We start from the raw sequence: 7717 nt of genomic DNA, 5'->3' as shown, positions 1-7717 counted from the left end.
TTATAGTTGTGTCACAAGTAGGGTTACAATATGTAAACCCTAATTGACATGGCTTTTCATATTCCATGATCCATGGGTTTATAACCTCCATTGACTATCCATGGAGCACATTATGGGGTTTAGCCCAATTCAATAAACCATGGATCATTAGCCCACTATAAAAGAATGGATGATTTGCACAATCAAACCCATATATTTAATTAGTCTCTTTTTGATCACCAAATTAATTCTAAATTAATTCTTGATCAAAACTAATTAAATAATATTATTAATATATTAGAACTTATAATATATTAATAAACCATAAGTGTCCTTTCTCTCATTTAGTCTATCCAAGTGTTGCAATGACATGCAACCCAAAATGGACCATGCTAACCGGGTCAAGTACATTCCAGAAATAGTTATGAACTTAGACACCTAATCCAACAGCATGTACACCTTAGGAGTGTTAGAATGCTCAAAACCCAACAGTGGTATCAGAGCCTAGGCTTGTTTTCAATTATATTTGATGCAACTTGTGTTAAAAGCTTGAAAAATCAAATTTTTGGCTTTCTGGAAAGTGGACTCGCCGAGTCCACTGGGGGACTCGCCGAGTCCAAGCACAATTCTAACCAACTCGCCGAGTTGGTTCATACACTCGACGAGTTGGTGCTCCAGATGCAGTTTTTCGATGTTTTTGGCTGGAATTGGACTAGGATCATTACCCTAAGCTGTTTTTGAACTTATAAACCTGTTTTTGATGTGGTAATGATCATGCTTATCCAATTTATAAGATAATTGTCACAGTTTCATGTTTTGTATTAGTTTATATGGTTAGGCTAATTACATGAAATTTGTTTGATGTGAATTGTCTTGTTCTTATGAGCTTAATTTTTGATCATTGACAAAAATTTTTGATTTTTTGTAAGTTACAATAGTTGATCTAAATGTTTTGATGAATTCAATAACTTGTCCTCAAGTTATGGAAAATGAAAAGTTTTTCTTTTAAAGAGATCATTAAACTTGTAGGTTATGAACTTGAAGAGTCTTTTTCCCATAAATGGTTTTATGAACTTCATAACTTGTCCTCAAGTTATGGATTTTGAAGAGTCTTTTCATTTAAACCTCTATTAAACTCATAAGTTATGGATTCCAAAAGTTTTTGAATAGTTCAAAACTTGCCCTCAAATTTTGGAATTTGTAAATGTAAAAGTCTAACTTTTGAAACATTTAATTCCAAACCCTAGAATTTTAAAGTTTAAATTCTACCCTTATACTATTATAATATTATAGGTTTAATATTTATATATATGTATAAGAACAAAGTCAGTCGTACCGTTAGTAGGCCTCATTCACGAAGCCGGTCTATAAGGGGGTATAAGGTTATTGCCTATAAAATGGCAGTTTAATGGTGTCCACTCTCACCCACTGCTTCCTTGACTGGTGGATGGTCGTTAGCCGAATGGGTAGGATAGGAATCTATTTCTCCCTTCATTAAAAGTATAATGATAAATATAAAGTAACTAAACACTTATAAATTCTCAAATCTTAGTTACTTAGGAAAATGTGAACATGATGCTAACCCATGAAATTGCACTTTGCACCTTGTTATGTCGTTAGTGGAGCGTGTGTGGTTAACCGACACACTAATCTGGACTGACAATGCGTGGCAAAGGGTAGCTTGATGTTAATCATAGATCAATCGAGCGTGTGTGGTTAACCATCACATTGATTAGGTGGTTGTAACATTGGGTGTACCAAGCTAATTCACATGGTTATTCACACCTTGTTTGTGAGCCTCGACATCCTAGTCACAAAATTGAAGGGCACAATCGAGATTTAAACATGCCATTGAATTATTCAATGAATCTCAAAGGATCTAGGAGTTTCAATTCACTTAAAACCTAAAATTCTTTTTCTGTTTTCTTGGTGGAAATTGGTAAATCGTCATTTACCTACCTTTAAATATTTTGCGGTTTAGATTACGACATCCCTCTTCCAAATTGTAAAATATTGTGTTGGGTCCTAGCCTTAATATTTCATTTGGGTGTAATATTAAGGACTTAAATGAACTAACTTGAATTTCTCCCATTTTAGATGTCTAGTTCAGACAACTATGGTCTTCCCAAATCTTTTGGAACAAGCTTTCCTCTTAAAGATGATGTCCCGCGGTTGGATCATGGAAGTCATACTTCACTTCCTCCACCTCCTCCAATAATTCTCCCTAACCCACAAGTTCAAAGACTTGAAAAATTCAAGGTCACTCAAGCCCTACTTGCAATGAAACATCAAGATGGAAGGCCTGTGTGTACTCACGTCTTGGAGATGAAGACACATATTGACAGGCTGAGAGTATTGGGTGTCGTTGTCTCAAGGAAGTTGGCGGTTGACTGTGTTCTTAACTCACTTCTTGAGTCATATAGTGAGTTCATTAAGGACTACTTTGTGACAGACCACGACATGACCCTTATTGATCTTACGTATTTGCTTGTTGCTACTGAATCAACAATGATTTGGCGCACTAGAAAAGCAAATATGATTGGAAGATCTACTCCCCAAACTTCCATGGACATTGACAATGGAAACATTGGAAGTCCAGAAAAGATTTGTCTTTCCAAGGGAAAGAGAAAGTCTAAGTTTGAGATTGTCCCGTGTACCATTCCCAAAGAGTCTATATATTTCTATTTCCCAGAAAAAGGGCATTGGTTGCGAAGCTACCCTGACTACCTGAAAGATCTGAGAAAATGTAGAATCGAAAAGTTTGACTCTGCTTCAGGTAAGTCTACTATCTAACTCTATTAAGTTCCTAATTGTTGATTCTTAATACATGATGTGACAAGGTTGCATTTTGATGTTTTGTAGGATCATGCAAAGGGAAGGAAGCTTAAAGGAAGAGTATGTTGAATCTGATCGCGAAAATGGATTTCAATCGCATGGTTCGATGATCGGATTTTTGAGCTGCTGCTTAGGAGTTATGATAAATTGCTAGGAAATATGTAATAACATAATTTTCATTTGTAGTTGCATTGTAAGGAAAAGTTTTTTCCGCATTTTATAAATAAATAAAATTTTGTTTATTTTTATATATCTTTACAATGGCATTTATGAAAATTGATGTTTCCATGTTTAGCAATGGATTTGATTCTTTCGTTTATCGTAGTGTCTAAATTTACCAAATAAGGAAAGATTCTCATCACCCAAGTTTCAATTGGACAGAAACATGGAATCATGCAAGTTGTATTGTATGATGAATGAGAATTTTCATCTTTGGTAAATTAAGAGTGATTCCTTGTTCACATGTATATGTGAGACAAGTGAAGGACTAAGGGATCGGGTACATTGGGTATGCACTGGTCTAGATCCACCACTAGGATTGATAAGACTATTCGTCAAGATTTACTAAAGTTTAGTAAACATGGTTATGCTTACAAGTTTATGTATAATTTTGAAACATTGGAAAAGGTTCAATGTATGGCAAAACGAATGAGAAGAATCATATTAGGTAGAAAGATAAAATTTTCTCTAATCTGAAAAGATGGGAGAGTACTTTAGTATCGTGTTTTATGATCATCTTAATGGTTATGGAAAAACCATATCACAATTGATCCTCTAAAAGACATCTTAGATCATTTGTATGGCTAAGAAGAGGAATCGCGAATTGTTGAAATAGTTTAAATCAAGAAGATGAGTCATACTTCATTCCCAAAACAAGTCTTAGAGTCATACTCCAAGATTGTAACCTTGACTGACATAAAGAAAGGTTTACAACACTTATCAAATGTAGGGTAAAAGTTCATCTACTCTTGTACATTTGAAATTGGTAAGTTGTGATGTTTTGGATAAAACAAAGACCAACTAAGGCCAATTGTGTGAAGTGTTTGTCTTGATTAGAATCCGCACTAACTCTTGAATATTTGTTTGTCAAGGAATGGTTCATGAAAAGAGAGTCTTATATGTCAAGAGGGAAGTGGGAGTCTTAAAGATCTTGACAAGTTTCAAGAACTAATCAAGAATAAAACCTATTATTTATCACTAGCACACGACTTGAGGCTTATAGCCTATCATGTTGACATATTCTTATTTCTGTGCCCATTCTAGTTAAAGTTGACTATGCATGTGAGTTCTATGAGTTCTCAGTTGTTTTCATAACAACTTGGAAGTAATGGCAGGCCCTTGTGCTGCCAGGTGGCAAGAAATTAAGATTGAACAAGTTCAGTCCATATGAGTTTGGATTTGTCACTAACCTTATCTTGTGATTATGTTTATGACAAATTCACATGGATAGGAACACATACACCATAAAATCTAAGTGTCATAAGGTTTCTCTCCGATTCATGAAAATGATGGTGAGGAAACGCTTTCACTATGTAGATTTTAAGGAGATAGCAGTTGTGATATTTGCATTCTCAAATTTGATTATGATTACGACATCCCTTTTCGTAATTCAAATTGTGAAGAATGGCAAAAAGTCTAAACATTTGAGACTTATTGCTGTAAGTTATTAAAACTGTTTAGACACACATGTAAGCTGTCTAAGGAAAGGTGTATGAGTTTGAGAAGCATAGATAAAGTGTTACCAAAGCATCTCGTATCAGAAATCTGAACTTTGGTAATGAAAGTCAATAAGTATTGATTTCTAGAAGTCCAGTTGATTTCTGGGTACATGTCAAAGCTAGTGGGAGCATAAATGTTATGCTAGTAAAAGTAATGATTATTATGCTAGTGGGAGCATAATCAATTATGATGAATGTTGCAAGTTAGCAATGTTAATTATAGAAAACAAAAGTTTCAATTCGCAAGTTGCAGGGTTTGAAAAGTTGTTATGCTATAATTAAGGGAGAGGAATTCATACTTCATTTCAAATCTAAAAGCTTAGATTGGGATTTTAATCAGGTTTAGTAATATATATGAATGTTATGTTGGAATGGTTCAACATAAGGAAATTCTATATATGGAAATGTTAATTGCATTCTCCAAATTTGATTATGATTACGACATCCCTCTTCATAATCAAAATTATGAGAACATGGAAAATACAAATATTATGGCAAAAGAGTGATTAAGTATCATGTCTTTATTTAGACATTATGAATCGTATCCCATATGCTTCAGGTATAGGATCGATTGCATATGCTATAATATTCTCGTGTTCTAATTTTTTAAATGCTTAGGGAATTAAGAGGGAAAAAGGAGTAGAACCGGATATGACTAAAGTGGTTAGACAACTGTTAAGGACAATCTAAGGTTCGCCAAAGATTGGTCACTTAAGGACATTTGGAAGTATAGTAATGAAAGGACAATATTGGCATTATTATGAATAGATAGGAGTCTATTAATAATGAGTTGTCGTTTGGAAAATATTAAATGTTTCCATATTGGGAGTTGAAGAATAGATGAGAAAGTTAGAAACTTTTATGCAAAAAGGATGTTCAAAGGAATGTACTTTGAATTTGAGACTTCATTTCCATGGAATTGTCTTGTAACAATCTCCAAAGGAATATTTTGTAATATCATTGGTCAAGTCTTTGTGACTTTTGGCACCTACACATTACAAAAGAATCATTGCATGATAGTTTAGAATCTAACACTTTCTAGCAGTGACAAGAATTTGGAATTCTTACACTTGCGATAAGGATTTGGAATTTTGAAATGAGCATCATTGAAATGTTTTTTCAATTGATCTATTTCACAAAGGAAGGACCATAGACAAACATAGTGTGCATTCTTGGTGCATGGCATAACTATCGTTTAGAAAAACATAGTGTGCATGCTTGGAGCGTGGCATAACTATTGTTTTAATTTGAGTACTAAGTTCATTATTTGAAACATTATACAATGAATGATGAGTAATCAATATGGCTCAAAAGTTTTGGGGCCATACATGATTAGTATTATTCTTGTGTTTCACTTTGCATGTTTTGACTTCCCAAATAACTAGTTTATTCAAACCATCCACAGTCGATCATACTTTGGAAGTAGGTATTGAGGCAAGACTGTCATGAATGGGTATCTAGTTTGTCTAGGACAAGGTGGCTGCAGTGTTCATGAGTACTCATGGAATAAGATTCGATTATTGGATTCAACCCATGCTCATTTGAATCACTTCATGGATTTTATCACGAGTGATCATGAGACGATAATATCTTATATTCTTGAAACAGAGACATGTGAGTTATAGTTGCGAGCCGGTTGCACATTGACATATGTAAATGCACCAGTAACTTGGAGGTTATAAAACATATCGTTGTGTGTGATTTGATGAGTAAGTACAAGCGAGCATTAGGATCGAATTTTATCCGTTCCTTTTACTCCATGTGGATAAAAGCGATATCTGTGGGCCCCTCGATGATTTAGTGATGACACCAGGCCTGGACTGATTTGATTTGATCAATTAGTCGGTCGTCATAAATCGGAAATCGGGAAACAACAGATGGATAGAGAGAATGATTATAATCCATGTATCAGTCCATATGATATCTAGAATGGAGGAATATATAATCTCTTATCTAATGGACACGTCATTGACTAGATCAGAGTTCGACAACGGCTTTTAAGAGCTACAATTGCTAGTCGGGTTGGAGTCATGCTTGCAATAATAGTTATTAGACTTATCCAAGTGGGAGACTGTTGGATTAGGTGTCTAAGCCCATAACTATTATTGGTATGTAGTTGACCTGAGAGTAGCATGGTCCATTTAGGTTGCATGGCACCGGAACAATCTGAAGGATGGATAATTGAGAAGAGGTTATTTATGGTTTATTAATATATTATAAGTTCTAATATATTAATATGAAATCATATTATTTAATTATTATTGATCAAGAATTAATTTGGAGTTAATTTTGTGATCAAAAGAGACTAATTAAATATAAGGGGTTGATTTGGTAAATCATTCATTCTTATAAAGTGGGCTTATGATCCATAGTTCTTCATGTTGGGCTAAACCCATGTGGTAACCCATGGATACTCCGTGGAGGTTTTAACCCATGGAGGATGAGGGATATGGAAAGTCATTAGGGTTTACATGGTGTAACCCTAGTTTGCCATACTATATAAGAACCCCTCTAGCTCATGAAATTGGCACTTAAGTGAGCACTAAGGAGTGACTAGTGGAAACACAAGAGGGCAAGCCAATTTTATGAAGTGCAAGTGACCTCTTCTCAAGTTCCTCCATTTTTTGGTGGTGTTGTGTGATTCCATTTGAGGTGCAACACTTGGGGCACTAAGTTCTTAAAGCTCCAAGCAACAAGCTACAAGAAAAGGTATGCCATCTAACTTGCTTTATTACCCAAGTATCAAAGTTTTGTATGCTAGTTAAGGTAATACCTTGGAAAGTTCAAGTTTGCATGTATAATAGAGAAAACATAGATCCAAGGTATTTAGGGTTGCATGTACACCTTAGAAGTGTGTTAGAATGCTCAAAACCCAACTAGTATGCTAGATGTCTTTGTGATTCTTGCATGGAAGACCAGGAGGTGGCTCCTAGCACTTTTCTGTAAGACCTAGGGATTTAGCCCCCGGCCTGGCAAGGAAATACCATGATACGGCTCGTGGCATAATGTGACACCAGTCAAATTTTGGTCAAAAATAAATTGATCAATAATCGTAATTGGGATGAACCAAGTGGTAGAGTTTGTAACAAGGTTTCCAAAAACATAAAGAACACTGAAATCCGAGTTATAACGAAGAAGTTATGACCAATCGAAAATCCGCGGTAAAACCGGCAAAACACTGTTCA

The sequence above is a fragment of the Lactuca virosa genome, chromosome 3, assembly GCF_052849685.1.
Source record: "Lactuca virosa cultivar CGN04683 chromosome 3, Lactuca_virosa_CGN04683_v6, whole genome shotgun sequence".
Lineage (NCBI taxonomy): Eukaryota > Viridiplantae > Streptophyta > Magnoliopsida > Asterales > Asteraceae > Lactuca > Lactuca virosa.
Note: the sequence above shows the minus strand (reverse complement) of the source record.